The sequence below is a fragment of the Carica papaya genome, chromosome 8 (assembly GCF_054855325.1).
Source record: "Carica papaya isolate Zhongbai chromosome 8, ASM5485532v1, whole genome shotgun sequence".
NCBI lineage: Eukaryota > Viridiplantae > Streptophyta > Magnoliopsida > Brassicales > Caricaceae > Carica > Carica papaya.
In genome coordinates, this window is record NC_142316.1 from 34,940,253 (window position 1) to 34,965,601 (window position 25,349).

Below are 25,349 nucleotides of genomic sequence, written 5' to 3' on the forward strand. Positions count from 1 at the left end.
ATTATAGTTGAGTTACGTGCCAAATACAAATTATAGTTGAGTTACGCGCGAATCTCTTATTCAAAAGAAATAGAAACAAAACTTAGATCGATACAAAATAATTTTGAAATAACATGTTATTTGCCTAGATCTAATATGATATTAGACTAGATCGGGGATATATACATAAACCAGTTGTATCAAGCACATATTCTTTGAGAAATGTTGATTTGAAAAAAAATATAAATATAAATCAAATTGATATACTTGAAAACTTAAGAAAAACAAATACATATGAATCTATGTAGGTATAGATTCTTGTACCTTGAGAATTTAGGCAGATACCCTCCACAAGAACAAGGTGAAAAGGAAGAACTAGAGAAGAAGCACTGCGAAATGAATCAAAACATAGAATTGGTATATAATTATAAAGAGAAAAATTGATTAATTAATCAATTAAAGAACTAATTAACATAATTATTCCTTGATCAATTAAGCAAATGAATTATACAATAAAAATACCTTGTATCTGGATTATCTCTTTATCTGTATATCTACCCCATACCTTTCGCTTTCCCTCTCTTGTTTTCTCTTAGAAATTTTGAGACTGCTCAACTAGAAACCAGTCAGACACCAGAAATGAAAGAGAGAAGAAGGAGAGAACATATGAGATATGCTTCAGAACTATCTGAATTTTATATTTCTAGGTCAAATTTGATTGAAATGAATTTGTAAGGGTAAAATTTTGGGGGAAATTTTTTCCATATATAACTTTTGTATCCATGTTTTACATTAATTTTTTTTTATATAAATTAAATGTTCAAAATCTATATAAGTAGGTGAAGATATTGGATTTTGTATGAGCCATTTTTTTTGCTATGATTTACAATAAATTCAAAATTTATTAAAATTAAATAAAATTTTGTATGAGATTTAATTGAAAATTTTTTTGACCAGTTATATATATTTCACATTTTTTTATTAATTAATGTATAAAAAATTAATTAATAATTTGGTATTTATTAAGATGTAAAGGATAAATTAATTTCATTGATGGGCCTGATATGCACCACAAGAATAAAAGGAAAATATATGGAAGAAAGGAAAATAATTTACAGAAAAAGGAGAAAGAAATCTGCTGTAAAAAAAGGAAGAAAATCAGAAGAAAAGTAAAAATATTAAAAATATAAATTTGAAATTTTACTTAAAAAAATAGCCCAAAGAAAGTGAAAAAAAAAAATAAAATGTGTTTTTTTTAAAAAAATTATTTAAGAGGTGAAAGGGTTGAAATAATAATTTTATAATTTAATATTATTAAAGCAAGATTTAAACAAGATTATTAAAGCAATAATCAGAAAAAAAAAGATTAATTTAAAGAAAAAATTATCATAATTATTAATGAATATATAAACTATTTAGTGTAATGTAAAATAAATAAAAGAATATTTAAGAATATTTTTAATCACATAAAAATTCAATAGTTCATCAAAATATGAAATTTAGAGATACCATGCAAATAAATAAATGTATAAATATCCAAAATATGAACGAACCCATCAACCATCTCGCGTGCTAAATACAAATTATAGTTGAAATAGTCGCGCGCGCTAAATACAAATTATAGTTGAGTTACGCACCAAATACAAATTATAGTTGAGATACGCGCGAATCTCTTATTCAAATAAAATAGAAAATTCACCTTCTGATTGTATTTATATATACATTTAAAAATAATTTTTTATTAATGCTTAAATCATTTTTTATTTAAAAAATATAAATTCTTGTAATAATATTCTACGGTTAATAAAATATTATAATTTATCATCCAAAGTAAAACATCGAACATTAAGAACACAAATTAACGCGATCAACTAAATTTAATTACAATATTGAAAAGAAAAACCATTATTAAATCTTACTTATTAACAAATAATAGTTATAAATCGAGAAAAAATAACTTTATACGTAATTCTGTAAACTAAAGGGATTGAGTAAAAAAAAATTTACTTTGTCATAATAATATTCCATGGTTAATAAAACATTACAATTGCGAATTAAAATTTTATCGAGTAGTAAAATTTAAAAATGAATTAGGGGTTTAAATTAACTTAATCAAATAAATTTAATTTAAATATAAAAAACCGATATTTTATTTTACTTATTATAAATAATGGTTAAATAACGAAAAAAATGTACCTTTCTACGTCAAGGAGAGTAAAATATCGAACATTAAAAATTAAAAATAAATTAAGAGTATAAATTAACTTAATTGACTAAATTTAATTAAGATATAAAAAGATAACCGAAGTCAAATTTCATTTATCACAAAATAATAATTAAAAAACGAAAAAAATACATTTCTACGTAATCCTGTAAGTCAACCGAACTGGGTAAAAGAAAACCTTTTTGTAGTTGGATCTGCCTTAAGTCATGAGCTTATCAAACAAAGTTGCTATGTTGTGCTAAGTCATTTATTATCTCATCGATTCCTGAAAATACAATAGACACAATATTAAATTTTGTAGTTGAAATAAAATTAGGTTTATCTATAAATTAATAACAAAATAATAGATTTGATTCCCAATTTACTTATCAAATAAACATAATTTTGTAATGTTCTTGTTGTAATTATAATTATTCATGCATCTTATTTATTAATATCAATAAATCAAATCGAGTATAAAATTACCTGCTCGATCCGTACGTCAATAAACCGAATCAACTATGTACTTCTTAATTCCGATCGAATATAAATTTACTTCTCAATCAATATGTGCCGATAAGTATAATCAAAAACAAATTTATATCAAAATCTTTAAAATAAACTTAAAGACATAACCGATCAATTGAATCAAGTATGAACTTACTTTTCGATTACAATCGAATATAAATTTACTTCTCAATTAGTATATACACCGCTAAATATATCAAACACAAATTTACCTCTTTACCTTTAAAATAAACAACCAGACAGAATCGATCAACTGCAAAAACACAAAAAAAATCCTAAGAGTTTGATCAGAAAAAACTTTATCGAATCATATAACATCATATTTATATAATAATTCGAGTATAATGACCTCTTTCTCGATCACTATCATAACACCCTTTATTATATGTGAGGATATGATAAACTCAAAACTTGTATTTGTGAGCGCTTCTGGTTGTGAATTGATATGTTACAGATCGGATGAAATGTAAAAGACGACATATAAAATAAAGGATACACAATGGCAATCCAAAGTATTAACTAGTGTTGATTTAGTTACCATATTTTGCTTAATATTGAAATTACATATTTATCCTTTCTCTTTTTGAGTTCGATTTTGAATTATTAGATTCTGATTTCTAAATCTCTCAAAATGAATCTGTTTATAATTTCCTTATAATTTTACAAAAAAAAAAGCTCAAAATACATGGTTAATTTTTATACTAAAATTACTACTTTTTTAAAAACATAATGGTAATTGAAACAAAAGTAATAATTATAATAATTTATTTTTGAAAATAATAAAATCCAATTTTGATACCATTATACAGTTTATAATACAAAAATTAATAATTTTAAATAACGAGGTAAAATTTAAATATGAAAATAACTAAACGAACCCATCAACTGTCTCGCGCGCTAAATACAAATTATAGTTGAGTTACGCGTCAAATTCAAATTATAGTTGAGATACGCGCGAATCTCTTATTCAAATGAAATAGAAACTAAACTTAGATCGACACAAAACAACTTTGAAATAACATGTTATTTGCCTAGATCTAATATGATATTAGACTAGATCGGAGATATATACATAAACCAGTAAGTATCAAGCACATATTCTATGAGAAATGTTGATCTGAAAAAAAAAATATAAATATAAATCAAATTAATGTGCTCGAAAACTTAAGAAAAACAAATACATATGAATCTACGTGTAACAACCCCAAATTGTTATTATTATTTTTTTATTATTAATATCATTTTATTTTATTTTATTTTATCTTTTTTGTAAATTTTATATGAAAACAGTGATTTATTATGTAGTAATATATGGTTTTAATTTAGTTTAATTTAATTAAATAGAAACAAAAATAATAATAATAATAATAATAAAAAGGGGTAAAATTATTTTTGGGATATAATTGAAAACAATTTTGAGAAAAAAGGGTGAAAATTTGAGTTCTGTGGGTGTTTTTGAAAAGAAAATTGAAAACAGGGGATCAAAACGCAATTTAGAGAAATTGCGCCACGTCAGCAGCCCCAGCCAACCAGGACACACCGCGTGGCAGAGACGCTTATGCGGGAAGCCACACAGAAGAAAGCCACGTGGGCAATCTGTGTGCCCACGATCGAACAGTTGAGATCCATTCCCCCGCGCGCGGACGACCCAAATCATAAGCGCGTGCGGACGGCCCACATCGCAAGCGTACGGATGGCCCAGATTGAATCACGCACGGACGGTCCAGATCGCATCGTGATGAACAACCCATATTCATTCCCTATTTAATCGCGATCGGACGACCCAGATTAAATCGCGATGGATGACTCAGATTAAAAGCGGAAGGTTATAAATAATCTCATCCACACCCAAACCCTAATCCTAGCTGCCAAAGCCCTCGCCGGAGAAGACATCCCAGCCATCAGGGAACCGACCGCCACCACCCGCCGCCCAACTGGAGCACTTTTCGGCCGCCAAACAAGGTAAAAATTCTCCCATTGGCTCGGATTTCGATTCTAAACCCACCTGTGGTCAAATCAAAACAAAAATACCGGCCAATTGGTCGAAAAATGTCCCCGAAACCCAACAGCACCGCTGCGGGTTTTCTCAATTTTTTCCTCCGATGAAGCCCTTCCCCTTCCCGATTCCCGTTCAATGTAATTTTTCTACTATTGTAACCACCGTTCCTTCCTCTAGAAATTGACTGGAGCAAAACACCAAACCGCGACTCGAACCAGAGGAGCCACTGCACCGGAGAGCCCCGCCGCCGGTAAGTCTCGATTTTCTGCATTTTTCCGGCCCCCCGAGGGCCTTACGTGTGTTTTATCGCAGGAACTGGTGCTAATTTAGTTGAATTCGACCGGAAATGGCCGAAAACAACCAACCCGAGGCGGATTGCCGCCGCGGGTGGCGGCACCGTTGCCGGAGCACGGCGGAGCCGCCGTGCCAGAATTTCAAAATTGGCCGAGTAGGCCCTGGGTCTGATTTTGAGATGTTTGGGGACATGTGCAGGTACCGTAAGTGCGTTTCAGTTTCCGGAGAAAAATTCAGGAAATTTAGGGACTACCCGTAGGCGCAGTAAAAAATCGGTTTTAGACTTCAAATCAAGTAAGGATCTCTCATCTTATTTTCTATCACGGAATTAAAGTTTAATAAATAATAAAACGGTATTTTATGAATCAAATAGATATACATAATTATTACGATTGCTAATGGAGCTCCAAACCAGATATATTCCTCTGTCAGTTCCTGTTTTAATTATTTTACAGTTTCAAATGCATTATGCTATCTTATTTATTTATTCTATGGTTTTGAATGCATGAATCACAGTTGTAGCACCCGGAAAGGAGGAGAAAAAAAAAAAAAAAAAAAAAAAAAAAAAAAAGAGGGCGGCCACGTCAGCAGCCACGTCAGCAGGCCCAGTCAGCAGTCCCGGCCAACCAGGGCCTGCCACGTGGCAAGACCGCGTCACTCCAAAAGGAGCCACGTTGGCGATCCGCGTGGGTGCGATCCGACGGCCCAGATCAATCACGCGATCGGACGGCCCAGATTCAATCGCACGGACGGCCCAGATTCAATCAAAAACGAACGGCCCAGATTAAAACAAAATGAACGGCTGTGATCAAAAGGCAAGGGGTTATAAATAGAACCCCCACACCAGACCACAAACCCTAGCCGCCAGCCGCTCGCCGGAGAAGACAAACCAGAGGCCGACCGCCGCCACCCGCCGCCACTCGCCGCCGCACCGGGGAAATTTCCGACCGCCGATCGAGGTAAATTTCATACCCCCGACTCGTTTTTCCCCACTGATTCCTCCTATGGCCAAATCGAAACCGAAATCCCGGCCAAACGGCCGGAATACGCGGCCGAAGCCCAGCGGCGCCGCCGCGCCCCCTCTCGGTTTTTGCCTCCGACGAGGCCCTTCCCGGCCTCCGTTCGATGCAATTTTTATATCACCGTGATCACCATTCTTTTCTCTACAGGTTGACCGGAGCCGAATCACCAAAACACGAACCTCGCCGGAGAGCCGCTGCACCCGAGAGCGCCGCCGCCGGTAAGCTCCGTTTTTCCGTGATTTTTTGGCCCCCCGAGGGCCCTAGGGCTGTTTTCTGACAAGGACCAATGCGAGTGTGGCCGAATTCGGCCGAAAACGGCCGAAAACAGTCAACCCGAGGCGACTCGCCGCCGCCAGCGGCGGCGCCGTCGCCGGAGCACGGCGGAGCCGCCGTGCCGGAGTTGCGATTTGGTCCGAAAGGGGCCCTGGGCCTAATTTGGATTTTTTTTGGAACACGTGCAGGTACTGTTAGTGTGTTTCAGTTCCCCGGGAAAAATTCAGGGAAAATTAGGGAAGGCCTGCAGGCGCACTGTGAATCGTATTCGGATCTCGAAAACAAGTAAGGACCCCTCACCCTATTTCCTATCACGGTATTAAAGTTCAAAATGATAAAACGGTATTTCTTAAATTAACGCATGTGTGAAATTGCTTAAGGTTGCTAATGGAGCCCGAGTCTAGTGTGATTGATGATTTACTGTTATTTGGCCTGTTTTACAGCTTTAAATGCATTATGGGGTTTGATGTGTTCATTTTATAGTTTCGAATGCATATATTACTGTTTTATTAATTATGGGTTGAATGACTGAAGAACTGATACTGTATGTTGTCTGTTCGGCATGAATTACGATTTGCTTGTTTAAATGTGAATTGATGATGCTTATTGAGGAAAAAGGGAAATGAAACATTGTATAGACTGATAATTGTATGATGGGGTCAGCCTGACTAGATATCCTGGGAGATGGTGGACGGACCGGGTCCGTAGGGAACCCTACCGGGATTGTGGTCTCACATGCCGGACGGGGTATGGAGATCTTATGGTTTTGGCGCCCATACCGGACGGGGTATGGGGACGGCCCGTTTCACCCTCATACCGGACGGGGTATTGAGGTTTATGGTTTTGGCGCCCATACCGGACGGGGTATGGGGACGGCCCGTTTCACCCTCATACCGGACGGGGTATTGAGGTTCATGGTTTTGGCGCCCATACCGGACGGGGTATGGGGACGGCCCTGGAAACTGATTATGAATGTTAAAGGTTAACGGGTAGCGGGACCCCTAGGGACCCCCATGGATACTAGTAGGCTGGTAAATGAGAAAAGGATATGTTGTATAATGATTGAATTACAAAAGGCGTGATAAGTGCTATGTTTTACAGCTTATATTATTCCATGATTGTGATAATGTTATTATTTTCTCATATTGTTTTCATAAATTCCACCAAGGTAAGTGGATGGTAAAAGTTTTATTATTGATAAAAGGTTTTATTGTAAATTATGCTCCATTGGTCTTTTGTGTTTTTCTACCCACCTTTACCTCCGTGACGGTGAGATATCGTGATGTTCTTACTGGGCTAGTGTAGCTCACTCCTTATCTAACCATTTCAGATCAGGAAGACATGGTTCCCGAGCCCGTTCCGCAGGAGGACGACGAAGGGGATACCTAGAGACTCTGTAGTCATACTCATAGTTTTATTTTCGAGTTTCTCTCTTAGTTAGTTTAATCTTTTATATTTTAAGTACGTTTCTGGTTTTTTGTGTAAGGGATGTTAACTGAAATTTTGATCTCGCTTCCGCATTTGATATATTTAAATACTCATTTCATTTTAACATTTACGGGGCCGTTACAACTGTTTACTTCATTATGGCTTGATTTTATGAAAGAGAGAAGAAGGAGAGAACATATGAGATATGCTTCAGAACTATCTGAATTTTATATTTCTAGGTCAAATCTGATTGAAATGAATTTGTAAGGGTAAAATTTTGGGGGAAATATTTTCCATATATAACTTTTGTATCCATATTTCACATTAATTTTTTTTTTTATAAATTAAATATTTAAAATCTATATAAGTAGGTGAAGATATTGGATTTTGTATGAGCTATTTTTTTTTGCTATGATTTACAATAAATTCAAAATTTATTAAAATTAAATAAAATTTTGTACGAGATTTAATTGAAAATTTTTTTGACCAGTTATATATATTTCACATTTTTTTATTAATTAATGTATAAAAAATTAATTAATAATTTGGTATTTATTAAGATGTAAAGGATAAATTAATTTCATTGATGGGCCTGATATGCACCACAAGAATAAAAGGAAAATATATGGAAGAAAGGAAAATAATTTACAGAAAAAGGAGAAAGAAATCTGCTGTAAAAAAAGGAAGAAAATCAGAAGAAAAGTAAAAATATTAAAAATATAAATTTGAAATTTTACTTAAAAAAATAGCCCAAAGAAAGTGAAAAAAAAAATAAAATGTGTTTTTTTTAAAAAAATTATTTAAGAGGTGAAAGGGTTGAAATAATAATTTTATAATTTAATATTATTAAAGCAAGATTTAAACAAGATTATTAAAGCAATAATCAGAAAAAAAAAGATTAATTTAAAGAAAAAATTATCATAATTATTAATGAATATATAAACTATTTAGTGTAATGTAAAATAAATAAAAGAATATTTAAGAATATTTTTAATCACATAAAAATTCAATAGTTCATCAAAATATGAAATTTAGAGATACCATGCAAATAAATAAATGTATAAATATCCAAAATATGAAATTTAAGGATGTAATTCAAACAAACATAAAAAGATTTTGTTGGCAAATCCAATCCCATAGATATCCATTACAGTCTTTGTGAGTTGATTCAATAATGATAAAGGAGAAGAAAGTTTTGTCGCCATGGACGGTGGGATAGCAAGCTCTCATTGATCAGAGTTAGAAGAGCTTGAGTGGATGGAGTTCATGTCCAGCCAACCTGGGGGCATCTTCATCTCATCGTCCGAATCAGCTGGTCCTTCAGTTTTTGATCTCTTAAATGGTGAGTTTCTCACTATACTCTTTCTTTTGTCGGGTAAATTTTCATTACCCATCTGTTGAAAATCTATCTCAGCTCCAGTTGAGGAATCTTCATTGCAGGTGTTGTTTAAATTTTTGGAAAATCCGTTTCCAGTTACTTTGGTGCTAGAGAAGCCATCAAAGAGATGCGAGTTTTCTTGGAAATCAAGGTATGTGTTTGGATTCCCAGAAAATCCAACCTCATCAACTGTAGGCACAGAGGAGCCGGGGAAAAAACTTTGGAGACCAAGGTTATTGTTTGGATTCTTAGAAAATTCATTCCCATTAACTCTGGAGCTAGGGGAGCCAGGAAAGAAAGTTATGTTTTGGAAATCAAAGGTTTTTATTGGATTCCCAAAAATTGCATTCCCATCAAACTCAAAAGTGAAGGAGCTAGGAAGAAAAACATCTGGGTTTTTTTGTAAATCAGAGTTTTCATTTGGATTCCTAGAAAATCCATTCCTAAGAGCAGCATTGCTAGAAGATCCATGGAAAAAAGTTGAGTTTGACTGGAAACCGTTGTTTTTGTTTGAATTCCCAAAGAACCCATCCCCTTCAAACCTATTGCTAGTGGAGCTTGGAAAAAAATTTGGGTTTAGAGGAAAATTAAGGTTTCTGTTTGGATTCATAGAAAATCTATTCTTATCCACTCTATTGCTACAGAAGCCAGGAAAAAAATTCAGGTTTGCAGGTAAATCAAGGTTTTTGTTTGGATTACTAGAAAAACCATTTCCATCAACTCTACTACTACAGGAACCAGGAAAAAAATTTGGGTTTGGAGGAAAATCAAGGTTTCTATTTGGATTTCCAGAAAATTCATTCCCATCCACTCTATTGCTACAGGAGCCAGGAAAAAAATTTGGGTTTGAAGGAAAATCAAGGTTTCTGTTTGGATTTCCAAAAAATTCATCCCCATCCACTCCATTGCTACAGGAGCCAGGAAACAAATATGGATTTAGAGAGAAATCAAAGTTTCTGTTTGGATTTCCAGAAAATCCATTCCCATCCACTCTATTGCTACAGGAGCCAGGAAAAAAATTTGGGTTTGGAGGAAAATAAGAGTTTATGTTTGGATTCCTGGAAAATTTGTTCCCACCCAATCCAGTGTTACAGGAGCCATGAACAAGATATGGGTTTGTCTGCAAATAAGGAAACTGGAGGCCATTGTTTGAGGCATATAAAGATGGAAACAGATTTTGATGAGATGATTTTACACCGCAAAGATTATTTAAAAATTCATTTGTAAAATCTCCTTGATATGCATTCCTATCAGCACCAGACAACTTATGAAGAAAACCAGATTTTGTTGGGATATCAGGGTTGTAAAACCCATGAGTGAAGAAGGGCTTATCTGGGTCTTGACCACCATAACCAGGATGAAAATTAGGGTTTTGATGGCTTTGAAACAAGGAAGAATCAGGGTCATACCGGTTAATCTGATCTCTAACAGATGTTTTAGAACATTCCCCAGGAGATAAATTCCCAAGACTAGAAAATCCCAATTCTGGATCATCATTAAAAGGCCTGCCATTAGAGCTCTGATCACCATCTCCAGGAATTGTATCTTCTAAATCCTTACGTTCAAGTTTCTCGGATTTTCCTCCATCGGAAAGAATTTCCTCAGCAGTGCAAGTTCTTATCAACTTGGAAGCACCTTTGCCAATTGGAATCATCCGGCATTGGAGAATTCGTTGGATGTTATACTGGTTTAAATCATAGTTGGTCATTGCCTTACGGCCTTCCAGCCTTATATATGCTATGTCATAAGCTCTTGCAGCTTCTTCTTCAGTATCTGATACAAAAACATATATATGTAATATGTTATCATTTGCCTTTAAATGATTCAGATTTGCAATTTTTGGACTATATTTGCTATAGGTATATAAATTTCAAAATTATTTTATATACAAATTTATACAACAATCACATTGGAATACTTGAGCTCATAAACATTATTGAGTGGTGGACTTACCAAACGATCCAAGATACAAAGATTTCAAACCCGCGCTTTTTCCCAATCTCGCTTGCCATTTCTTAAAATCCGAGTTCCTGTTTCATAACTCTACCATTAATTGAGCTTATAAAGAAATTAGAGCAAGAGGGTTAGAGAAATAAAAAAAAATTTACCGTGAAACTCCTCGAAACTTAGATTCACCTTTTGCGAATCCCATACTGTTTCTGAAATTCATCAAAGTTGATGCTCAAAATAAATATAAAATATTTTAATACTCATAATTTGCAAAGAAAATTCACCTTCTGATTGCGAGAAAATATTGCTTCTTGCATAAAGTTTTCATTTCTTCTATATCTTTAACATAGTCGAAAGACTGTAAAAAAAATAAATAAATAAAAAGTTTAATAGCAAAATCATATATAATAATATCGAAATATCAATTATTTTTCAGTCATTTTCTTGTTAAAAAGCTCAAGTTTTAATAATTGCGCTCTAAAATTTTTGAAATATATATATTTACGTGGGTACAATTATATAATTAAATTATACAAAGATAGAAAGGAAAATAAGTAATTTATATTCTATTATTTCATCGTAATTATAGGATAATATTAAACTTACTGGAAAATTCAATGGCACAGATTTTTGCCATAACTTTAAAACTGCTAAATCATATGCTCTTGCAGCAGCAATTTCGTCATTAAACCCGCCTACAAATCGAATATGAAAAAAAAGTCTACGTTAATTTCTTGTTTTTCGTATGTTCTCAAATAAAAGAATATCAAACTCGATCATAACACAATTAACAACAAGAAAATCACGAATGCTCGTAATCGGAGATTAATTTCTTTTGCCATACGATAATCAACATTCTTCGAATTAAAATTTTCACTAAATTATAGTTTATGTTAAATTATTTTTGTAAGATAATTTACGCTAAATTATTAATTAAAAAAGCAGTTGAATTTTTTATAATTAATTATAAGAAAATTATTTAAGAATGAAGTATGAAAGTTTACTCACCGATATAAACTGTGATCACGAAAACACCAAAAAAAAAAAAAGAATTAGTAACAGATTAAAATTACAAAAAATAATTAAATTTAATAATATAAAAAAAAATTTGCGGTACCTGTTTTTCCTTTATGATTTGGGTCACTGTTATCCCACAAAAATGCTTCAAAACGTCCGGTTATTTTATTTCTGTATTTCATTAAATGTTAATATACTTTAAATAACTTATATAAGTAATTTTAAAATATGTATAATAATTTTATACCCTAATAGTATTATATATAACGGTATGTATCTATAAAAATATTATAGATAATAATTTAATATTCAGGTTCACGTGTATAAATATATAAAGAGAAAGAGAATGACTAGAGTGACAAACCTTGTAACTCCACGAAAAATAGAAGTTTTCGTGCCGAATACATATTCAGACTTCATATCACGTTTTTTTGACCGTCTTTTTACTACGATATTTTCATCACCACTTTCGCTAGGAACATTATTTCGTCTAGTAAAAGAATATATTATAATAATTAATAAAATTATTTTTTTTGTTATAATAAAAATAATATAAACTAAATAATTGAAAAGTCCAATTTTTTTATATATATTAATAAACTATATAAATTAAGAAATCGATAAAATAGTCAAACCTGATTTCTTCTTCTTGCTCGTTGATGATGTTTTTTGATGATTCAGTGTCAACAGTGTGGACGGCATGATTATTATCATACATTCTCCTACACCGTGCTCCAAATTTTTAAAATAAATATATATATATATTAATTTCACAAGAATAAGTTGATTAATTACCTAGATGAAATACATGCATAGACACATATATACACACACGTGTAATATATCATGCATTTAAATATTTTAGTCAAGTATTGGTTCATATAGATATGAAGTGTACGACGATGAAGGAGGGTTGACTTTTAGACATGTATATGTTTGTACATATATATATATACACACACACATACACACGACAATGAAAGAAAGTTTGAGTTTGAGAAGTGAACATATATATGTGTGTGTATACATATGACTATAAATTTTATTTTTATATAAAATAATATTAAAAAATACGTTAATATTGTAATAAATTTTATTGTTACATAAAATATTATTAAAAACTATACTAATAAGTCTAAAGTAATATTTCAACATTAATATTTACATATATTTATATATGTGTATCAATGATCTATAGATAAAGTCGTATTTTGATTGTATTTATATATATACATTTAAAAATATTTTTTTATTTAAAAAAATATAAATTCTTGTAATAATATTCTTCGTTAATAAAATATTATAATTTATCATCCAAAGTAAAACATCCAACATTAAAAACACAAATTAACGTGATCAACTAAATTTAATTACAATATTAAAAAGAAAAACCAATATTAAATCTTACTTATTAACAAATAATAGTTATAAATCGAGAAAAAATAACTTTATACGTAATTCTGTAAACTAAAAGGATTGAGTAAAAAAAAAATTTACTTTGTCATAATAATATTCCATGGTTAATAAAACATTACAATTGCGAATTAAAATTTTATCGAGTAATAAAATTTAAAAATGAATTAAGGGTTTAAATTAACTTAATCAAATAAATTTAATTTAAATATAAAAAAACCGATATTTTATTTTACTTATTGCAAATAATGGTTAAATAACGAAAAAATGTACCTTTCTACGATAAGGAGAATAAAATATCGAATATTAAAAATTAAAAATAAATTAAGAGTATAAATTAACTTAATTGACTAAATTTAATTAAGATATAAAAAGATAACCGAAGTCAAATTTCATCTATCACAAAATAATAATTAAAAAACGAGAAAAATACCTTTGTACGTAATTCTGTAAGTCAACCGAACTGGGTAAAAGAAAATCTTTTTGTAGTTGGATCTGCCTTAAGTCATGAGCTTATCAAACAAAGTTGATACGTTGTGTTGAGTCATTTATTATCTCATCGATTCCTGAAAATACAATAGACACAATATTAAATTTTGTAGTTAAAATAAAATTAGGTTTATCTATAAATTAATAACAAAATAATAGATTTGATTCCCAATTTACTTATCAAATAAACGTAATTTTGTAATGTCCTTGTTGTAATTACAATTATTCATGCATCTTATTTATTAATATCAATAAATCAAATCTAGTATAAAATTACCTGCTCGATCCGTACGTCAATAACCGAATCAACTACGTACTTCTTAATTCCGATCGAATATAAATTTACTTCTCAATCAATATGTGCCGATAAGTATAATCAAAAATAAATTTATCTCAAAATCTTTAAAATAGACTTTAAGACATAACCGATTAATTGAATCAAGTATGAACTTACTTTTCGATTGCAATCGAATATAAATATACTTCTCAATCAGTATATACACCGATAAATATATCAAACACAAATTTACCTCTCTACCTTTAAAATAAACATCCAGACAGAACCGATCAACTGCAAAAATACAAAAAAAAAACCCTAAGAGTTTGATCAAAAAAAACTTTATCGAACATATAACATCATATTTATATAATAATTCGAATATAATTACCTCTTTCTCGATCACTATCATAACACCCTTTATTATATGTGAGGATATGATAAACTCAAAACTTGTATTTGTGAGGGCTTTTGGTTGTGAATTGATCTGGTACAGATCGAATGAAATTTAAAAGACGACATATAAAATAAAGGATACACAATGGCAATCCAAAGTATTAACTAGTGTTGATTTAGTTACCATATTTTGCTTAGTATTTAAATTACATATTTATCCTTTCTCTTTTTGAGTTGGATTTTCAATTATTAGATTCTGATTTCTAAATCTCTTGAAATGAATCCGTTTATAATTTCCTTATAATTTTATAAATAAAAAAAAGCTCACAATACGTGGTTAATTTTTATATTAAAATTACTATTTTTTAAAAAAATATAATGGTAATTGAAACAAAAGTAATAATTATAATATTATTATTATTATTAATTAGTATAATCACAAATAATATAAACATCATATAATTCAAAAAAATCACTCAAGAAGTATTAATATATAAGTAGTTAGTAAAATAATACGATTATTAATTTATTTCATGAGCATTGCAATAGTATTTATCAGAATATATATGTATATAAATATATAAAATAAGATGTTTAATTTTTAAAGTTATTTATATGATAACAACCTTGTTTTAATTCCACATTTCAATTATATAGTACCAAATTTTGTATATACCCCGCTAGATTTTTAGCAAATTTTTATTGTAAATTTTTGAAATTAAAACTTAGGTAGGTGGGTTGACTAAAAATGGCCTCACATATAGATTCAATAACTTGACATATATATATATATATATATATATATAAATACATGCAATATGCACCTTCTAAACAAATACTCAGCAGATGCATGTACATTGATACATGCACATGTACATATACATTTATGTTTGCAATTTATGGCATATTATAATTTCATTTTCTGAAGATAATTTGCCTTTCTTAAGTTAAATAGATAAGCATGAAAGGGCAATTTAGTAGCAAACCTAATTTTGGGAATTTCCAATATTGAATTTCTTTTTACCATTTCATGCAACAAACATAGTACTTACACGTGTATTCACTACATACATACATACATACATACATACATACATACATACATACATACGTACATACATGCATGCATTACATATATATATATATATATCCAAAGGCAGGATGAGTTGAGAAAATCTAAAACATAATGATTATATAATATCTACTTGATAGATGTGTGTGTGTGTATAGATTTGAGACTTCCCAATTATTGAAAATATATTTTAATTAAGACCCAATTTTTAGCTATGTAGAATTAATTAAGTATTAAAATCCTTAATTTATTTAATAATTTGATTTTGATGTTAGTAGATTTGCATTAGCATCATCATAATCCAAATTAATTACTAGAAATCTTGATTTTGTAATCTATTTTTTAAATTAGATTTTCTATTGTCACCACAATCTAGTTTAATAAATTTTGAATTTATTACGCAGCTGCCCAAAAAAAAAATACACATTATTATTATTATTATTATTATTATTATTATTATTATTATTATTATTTGTTACTAATTTTAATTTTAAAGTGAGACCATTACAAAAAAAATGTGCCCAAATTTATCAATATTTTCGGTATTAAATTATTATATATATTACTATATTAGTTAGTAAAAAAATAATCATAAAATTAGAATTTTTAAAACTTTAACGTAATCTTAAACTTTAGTATCAATATCGGGATTCAATCCATCTCTCTATTGCTTGAATAAAGATTCTAAGTCCTAATGTTGGTTCGAGATAACATGATATCTAAATTTAGATGTAATTCTAAAATTTTAGTACATTACGATATTCAAAAATGCTTAAAGATTACATTTTACGTATAAACTGCTTAATTTGACTCGTGTTGGCTCAATCAAATATTGTTAAAATGCAAATTTGTGTTGGGTAGGTTTCGGGTTGGTGGGAATGAAAAAGTTGGGTGGTGGTGAGTTCGGGTTTGACTTTCTAAAATCTGTCCAAACCTGACATATTACACACGTATATATATAATTAATAATATGAATATCTTTAAAAAGTCTTAAATTTTTAACATAGTCTCGAGTTTCATAAGAAATCTTATAGTTATTATATAATTATAAGATTCGAAAAAAATCTCAAAATTTAAAAAGGAATAACAAGTCTTTAATAAAATTTTAAGTTTTAGAATTCAATTACATATAGTTTATATGTAAATGCTCGAAACTTAAAGGAAACGAATTCATACTTTAAATGCGGAAGCAAACAACAATGTTATGGTTTATATTCCTTATACAGTGAAGTAGAATGTCCAATAAGGCTGCGGGAATGTCTCTTCTACAGCGGTTCGTAAAAAGAAACAAGTAAATGATTAAAAGCAAGTAAATAAATGTCATAGGGGGTTAACCTCCACTGGCACTTGATGGGGTATGGGAAGTAATCTACTCACAACTCTCCTACTGATCTTTTTGATCTGAAATGATTAATAAAAGAGTGAACTATACTACCCCGATAAGAATATCATACTAAACACTGATACGAAAATCAAAAGTTGGTAAAAATCATAAAATAACTAATAGAGCCTTAATTTAAGTAAATTCATTTAACATAAAGAAAATTGTTTATTCTATAATTACCATTACGAATTTTTCAAAATCAACCTATAAAAATAATTACTCAGATAACATTATGATTTCATTTATAAGTGAGCAAAAATGACAATTTTCTTTTTTTACCTGCTTACTCGAATTTCTAGAGATCCATAGGAATATTCTCCTATTCGTGAACCTAATATCTAGATTTGTCAATTAATCCGGTCGTCCCTATACCCCCTCTGGTAATGGGCGCTAAACACACCACATTTTGATAACCCGTCCAGTATGAGGGTGAACCAGATTTCTCAAACCCTTACGGTATGGGACTTCTCAGCCCCGTCCAACTGAGGCAATATCCACAGTAGGGTTTCCTATGTACCGGGTCTGTCCACCATTTTTCAAGATACCTACTAAGTCTTTCTTACATAGATTCAAAGCATAAATTGTTCTTACATAGATTCAAAACATAAACTGACTACTAGTTATATATTAATAACTTATATTTACATATCAATAGTAGGTCATGCAAAAAAGTTATATGTATATCAGGAAACATAACTGAAACATTTATTGCAAAATGAACCCACAAATGGAGGGTATGCAGTGAGGTAAACCAAATAACCAAGAGAGTCTTTAAGTCTATTAATTCAATTCACACAATATAATAGTAAGCATTTTAAGCAGTACGAGTAAAATAAACAGTAAACCAGGACAAATATGAACTGACCAGTTTCGACTCCATTAATGACTTGTAATTATTCTTAGGGTTTTTTAATTTTTACAAAATGCAGTATTATTGATTATTAAGCTTCAACTTATATAATAAGAAAAAGGTGAGAGATTCTTACCTCGAATCGGTATTTGAAATACCGTACTGTCTACTGCACATCCTGACGGTCCCCAGGTTTTATAAATTTTTCTTATATAAATTAAAACGCTTGTCAAATATCCAAAAATACTCTGAAATGCTAGAATAGGCATTTTAAAAACCCTTCAGGCAAATTTTAGGGTTCCAGTATGGTGGCGCCGCTGTGCTCCGACACTGGCTTCACCACCCACAGCGGCAGTTCGCCTCGGTCTAGCCTATTTCGGCTGATTTTGGTCGGTTTAAGCTTTATTTGGCCGAAAAAGACAAAAAAACTGAAACTTATCGACAATGGAGTCTTTGGGTGCAGCGACTCTGCCGGTTCTCCTTCGTGGCTGGGGTTATTCTCAGCTAACCTACACCAGAAAAAGACGGTGAATATAGTAGTCAAAAAATTACGTGAAATAAGAAACAAGAAGGGGATCATAAGAGAGGATTTTAAATTTTGGTCGTGGTGACCCGATCAAGCTTTGCCTGCAGGTTTTAGCTCATTCGTTGATTTTTTGGCTCTAATATGACCATAGGGAGGCTCGAGATTGAATTCCGAGTAAAAATGGGGGAAAAGTACTTACTTTGGAGTCGGTAGTGACGACGGTCAGTTTCTTTTCCAGCCGCCCTTCTTCTTCTTCTCCGGCGAGGGCTAGTACGACTAAGGTTAGGGTTAGGATTTCCTAGACCGCACGATTGGATTGAATTTGACCGTTCGATCGCGCTTGAAGGGAAAACGTATCTAAGTTGTCCGTGTGCGCGGGACATGATTTGAACCGTCAAATCACCCGTGTGGCCTCCCGCGTGATATCGATATCAGCGTGTTTTGCTACGCGGCGTGCTCTAGTTCGCCGTAGCTGCTGACTGGGCCGTCCCATATGGCTGAATTTTCTCTTTTTATGATTTTACCCTATGTTTTTAAGTTTTCTTTAAAAAACACTCCCTTATTCAAAATTTCACCCATTTTCCTCAAAACTATTTTTAATTTCGTCCCTAATTCATTTTTTTCTTAAAAATTTAACAAAATTTAAATCGAAATAAAATTTTTTTAATTATTTATATATTTAATAACTATAAAAAAAATTATCTCGGGCCAATTTTCGTGTAAAACCATAAACTTAAATAGAAATAAATTCATAAATTAAATTCAGAAGTGAAATAATAGAGTTAGAGTTTACATTCCTTACACAATAATTTAGAATGCTCAATAGGGCTACGTAAAATGTCCCTTATAAAAGAGCAAATGGAAATTAAAGAAATAAATGAAAAACAAATAATAAAGCATTCTAGGACAACCTTCACTAGCACTTAAAGGGAGTTTGAGTGGTGAACTATTCACAACCCTCTTATTGATTGAGATATGAATCTTGGTCCTCTTGATCTGAAATAATTAAAGAAATTGTGAGCTACACTACCCCAATAAAAATATCACACTAATCACATGTACGGAAAACTAAATATTGGTGAAAATAAGAAAAACAACCAATAGAGCTCTTAATTTAATGCAAATTTATTTACTATAAAAAAAGCCATTTATTCCATATTTACGTAACAAATTTTTTCAAAAATAACCTATGAAGACCCATATACAAATACTTTTATTTTAATATATAAGATAACAAGAGACGATCACTTTCATTTTTACCCGCTTACCAGTACCCTTTAGGGTCCATAGGGAGGTCCTCCTACTTGTGAACCCAATATCTAATTAAAAAATTAACCGGTCGTTCTCATACCCCATTCGATAATGGGCGCCAAACATTCCAGCACCTCGATACCCTGTCCAGTATGAGGGTGAACTATATCTCTCAAATCTTAACAAGTAAGGGACTTTCAAGTCCCGTCCGACTGAGGTAATGTTCACGGTAGAGTTTTCTATGTACTGAGTCCGTCAGCTATTTTTTAGGTACCCAGTAAGTCTTTTCCATACAAATTTTTTATCAGTATAACAATTAATCACGCAATACCAATAGCTCATTTTATATTCACAGTTTACTTAAATAAACAGTATACTTTAACATAATCAAATAACCAATGACCGAAATACTGACAAATAATGCAGGAGAACTAGATAACTAAAAATACTCTAACAACCATCAATTCAGTTACACACAGTATAGTAATAAACAAATATAATCAATATAGAGAAATAAACAAGAAAACGAAACGATCGCGAACAAACCGATTTCAGTTCCACTAGTGACCTGTAATTATTTTTTTAAAGTTCTCTAATTTTTCATAAAAAATACACAATTATTGCTTATTAAGTCTCGATTTACCGTAACAGAGAAAATTGTGAGTGATCCTTACCCATATCAGTGTTTCAGGACGTCACACTGTCTACTACATTTTTTAACGGGTACCGAGTTTCTTGAATTATCCCTACAAAATCCAAAACACTTGTCACATATCTAAAAATACTTTATAAATTCAAAATCAGTATCCAAAACTCATTCCAGCAAATTTTGGGGTTCCGACACTGCAACGATGTCAGAACAGCCCACAGCAGCCGTTAACCTCGGCTTAGCCAGTTTTGGTTGATTTTGGTCGTATCCCTACAGAAAAACACGTTAGAGGTCTTGGTTAGCCAGAAAATCACACCGATTCTCCTTCACGGCTGAAGTTCTTTCTTTGGCCAACTTGCACAGAAGAGAACAGTGAACACACTGATCGAAAAATAATGTGAAACAGGAATTAAGAAGGGGCTCATCGAAGGGGTTTTGAGACTTTGGTCGTGTCGGCTCCGCTGGGCTTCGCCTGCAGCTTCTGGCTCACCTACCGTCCCTTTTGCTCCAATTTGATTATAGAAGTGCTCGGAATAAAATTTCGAGTAGGTAAGAAATTTTTTTACCTTTTTTGGCGGTTGGTGGTGGCTCCGGTACAACGGAGGTCGGGCTCCTTCTCCGGCGTTTGGTTTTTCTTCTTTGGCGATTGCTGGCGGCTAGGGTTTGGGTTTTCATGTGATGCGAGGTATTTATATCAATTCTGCTTTGATCTAAATCATCTATCATGATCGATCTCGTCCGTTCGATCGCGCCTAAGGAACAAATAAATCTGGACCGTCCATTGCGATTTGATCTCGATCGTCTGATCGTGTTTAAAGAGAAAATAAATCTAGATCATCCATCACGATTTGATCTCAACCATATGATCGCATTTAAAGGATGAACAAATTCGGGACGTCCACGTGCGCAGGATCGATCCTGGGTCGTCCGATCGCGTGGTACGCAGATCGCCTACGTGGTATGTAGAGGCCCGAAACTTAAAAGAAAATAAAGTTATAAATTAAATACGGAAGCAAAATAATAGAGTTATTGTTTATATTCCTTACAAAATAATTTAGAATGTCCAATAGGGCTACGAGAATATCCTTTCTAAAAAAACAAACAAAAATTAAAGAAATAAACGAAAAGCAAATAACTGAGCATCCTAGGACGACCTTCACTAGCTTTTGAAGGGAGTCCGGGTTGTGAATTATTTACAACTTTCTTGTTGATCAGGATCTGGATCTTGGTCCTCTGGATCTTAAATAGTTAATGAAAAGGTGAACTACATTAACTCAGTAAGTATATCACACTACTCATTGATACAAAAACTGAAGGTTGGTAAAAATCATAAAAATAACTAATTGAGCTCTTAATTTAAGTAAATTCATTTATCATAAGAAAAATCATTTATTATATACTTACCGTTGCAAGATTTTTAAAGTCGACCTATAGAGATAATAACTCAAATAACATTATAATCTCATATTCAAGTGAGCAAGAACAACAACTTTTTATTTTTATTTGCTTACTGGTATCCTTGGGGATCCATAGGGATGTCCAACTATGCGTGAACCAATATCTAACTTGTCAATTAACCGACCATCCCCTTATCCCGTCCAGTATGAGCATCAAAAATATCATCCCTCGATTTCCTGTCTGGTATGAGGGTGAATCGGGTTGTCCCCGTACTCCGTCCGGTATAAGCGCCAAAAATATCATCCCTCGATACCCCTTCTGGCATGAGGTAACATTCATGGTAGGGTTTCCTACGTACCCAGTCCGTCCACCATCTCGCAAGATATTCAGTGAGACAATCATTCATTAATTTACATAACCAAGCAATTTTCTATTTGCATATTAATTTTTTAATTTCACAAATTAACCGTAAATCACGCAAGACAAATAATATATGCAGCAAGAAAGTACAAATGAATTATTTAATTATTTCAGTATATTATCATGTATTTAAAACTGTAAAATTAAATAATCAGTTAAATAAGACAACAAATAAATAACTAACCAATTCTGACTCCATTAGTAACCTGTAATTATTCTCAAAGTTTTCTAAATTATACAAAATACCGTATTATGGATTATTAAGTTTTAATTTCATAACAGAGAATAAGGTGAGAGATTCTTACCTGAATCGGTGTCCAAAATACTGAACTTTCTATTGCGTCTACTGACGGTCTCTGAGTTTTCTGAATTTATCTGTAAAAATTAAAACACGTTTTACATATATAAAAATACCTTAAAAACTCAAAATCGGTGTTAAAAATAATTTTCGACCAATTTCAGGGTTCCAGCATGGCAGCACCGCGGTGCTCCGGCGACGACACCACTGCCCGCAGTGGTGGTTTGTCTCGGCCTAGTCATTTTTGATCGGTTTTGGCCAGTTTCAACCGCCTTTATACATATTTCTGCGAAAAAATACATTAGGGGGCCTCGGTTGGCCGAAAAAATCAGAAAACAAAAACTTATCAGTGGTGGAGTTTTTCAAGTGCGGCGGCTCCGCTGGCTCACCTTTGCGGTTGGACTTTTTTCTTCGGTCAACCTGTAAAAAACAGAACGATGAACACAATGGTGAAAAAATTGCACAAAACGAAAAACAGAAAGGGGCTCATCGGAGGAGGTTGTGGATTTTTTCTGTGGTTTTCAGCTCACCCGTCATTCGTTTTGCTCCGATATGGCCATAGAGGTGCTTAGAATTGAATTCCGAGTGGATAGAAGAATTTTTACCTTTTTTAGCAGTCGGAGGTGGCTCCGGTGGGGCGACGGGCAGCGGGTGGCTCCCTTCTCCGGCGACTGGTTCTTCTTCTCCGGCGGGAGGCTGGCGGCTAGGGTTCAGGTTCAGTGTGATGCAAAGTATTTATACTCATCTTGCGTTAATCTGAGCCGTTCATTGCATTTGATTTCAACCGTTCGATCACGCCTAAGGAGGAAACGAATCTGAACCGTTCATCGCATTTGATCTCAACCATCTGATCGCACCTGAGGGGGAAACGGATCCGGACTGTCCACGCACGTGGGATCGCTTCTGGGTCGTCTGATCGCAGGGCACGTGGATCGCCAGCGTGGCCTCTCGCGTGGCACCGAGGCAGCATGCCTTACCATGCGACGCACTTCGATTCGTCGAGGCTACTGACTGGGTAGTCCTAAATGACCAATTTTTTCTTATTTGCATTCTGACCCTCAGTTTTTTTATTTTTCTTTTAAAAATACCATTTGAACTCAAATTTTCACTTTTTTTTTTCAAAATTGTTTTTAATTTCATCCATAACCTATTTTTTCATAATTCTACATTGAATTAAAATTTATTAATTTTAAAAATAGATTCTTATACATTTTTAGAATATTAAAATTAATCTCACGCCAAATTCCGGATCCGGATATTACATAGCATCCCGCGTGGCACCGACATCAACGTGCCTTGCTACTCAATGTGCTCTAGTTCGTCGGAGTTGCTTATTGGGCAGTCTTACATGGCACAATTTTTCCTATTTTCACTATGTTCCTCTATTTTTAATTTTTCTTTCAAAAACATCACTCCAACCCAAATTTTCACTCCTTTTTTCTAAAATTATTTTCGATTTCATCCATAACCTATTTTTTCCATAAATTCAACAAAAATTAAAATAAATTAATTTAAAATTAAATTTTTTTTATATATTTTGAAATGTCAAAATTGACCCCGAATCAAATTCTAGGCCTGAAATAACATTCAAAGCCTGGATATTACATTATAATTTGAAGATTAAATTAATAATTTATTCTTAATATTTTAATTCTTTAAGACTATGTTAGAAACAAGTTCATAATTAAGATAAAATTCATTTAAAAACCAAATAATTCAATTTAAAAATTAAAATATTCCTTATAAGAATGCTAAAAAATGATATTGTGTATAAATTCAATATAGAATTAAAACAACAATATTCTAAATTTTATTAACTTTTTTACCATTATAATGAGATTTACATATTCTTCTAATTAAACTATATATACATTTTCAAATATATTCTATTATATTTATCCAATATAGTGGAACATGTCAGTGAGAATAAAAACTTATTTGGGCTAAAAGATGGACCCAAACAATGTGTATAAATAAAGCCCAAATCTAAATTAATTAATTTTGTAATAAAAATTATGAATATTTTTTTGGTTGAGTTATTTTTTAATTAATTTATTCTCTAATCTTTCGCTAGTTAAAATGTGAGTTGTGATTATTGAATTTTTTCTTAACAAGTGAGCTTAATGTGAGTTTTAATGTGCGTAACAGACTATCAGTTTATTGTATCTGTTTAAAAATTATCAATTATTATTAAACAGTTATAAATTTTAATGCATCGAGATTAAGTATGAACCTGTAATATGTGCAGATACCATATTTGTAATTTTTTATTTTATTACGAATAAAATATAAAATAATAAAAATTGATAATATAAAAATACAGTTATAGTTCTCAAATCCTACGTATATTTTTTTTTTTATTCCATCAATAGAAAAAAAAAAGATTAAAATATCACGTGTCGATTTAGAAGATCTACCCAAATATTTCTTTCATTATGGATTCAAATATGTTTTCGTTTATAGATCTCATTAGTTTAAAATGAACATGTTAACCGATTTAGATTCACATCTAAATTTATTTTATGTATTTTTTTTACAGAGATCTCATAGTTAAAAACTATGAATAAAAAAGAGAGTTTGGGTGTGTGAATATATACATATATATATGTAGATACATATGGTAAAGAATATATGGCAAACAAAATCAATGAAAGAAATTGAAGACCCCACAAGCCAGCTTCTGGTGAAAGCAATGTCTGGTAAATATAATTGTTCTTTATAGCTTTCTTCATTGCAATAAGTGAAAATTTGACATAATAACACTTTGCAAATTCTCAAATACATCATGATCATGCCATTGTTTTGTTCATCAAAAGACAAAAAGCAAAAAAATAAGAGGCCATCTTTTTCAAAAT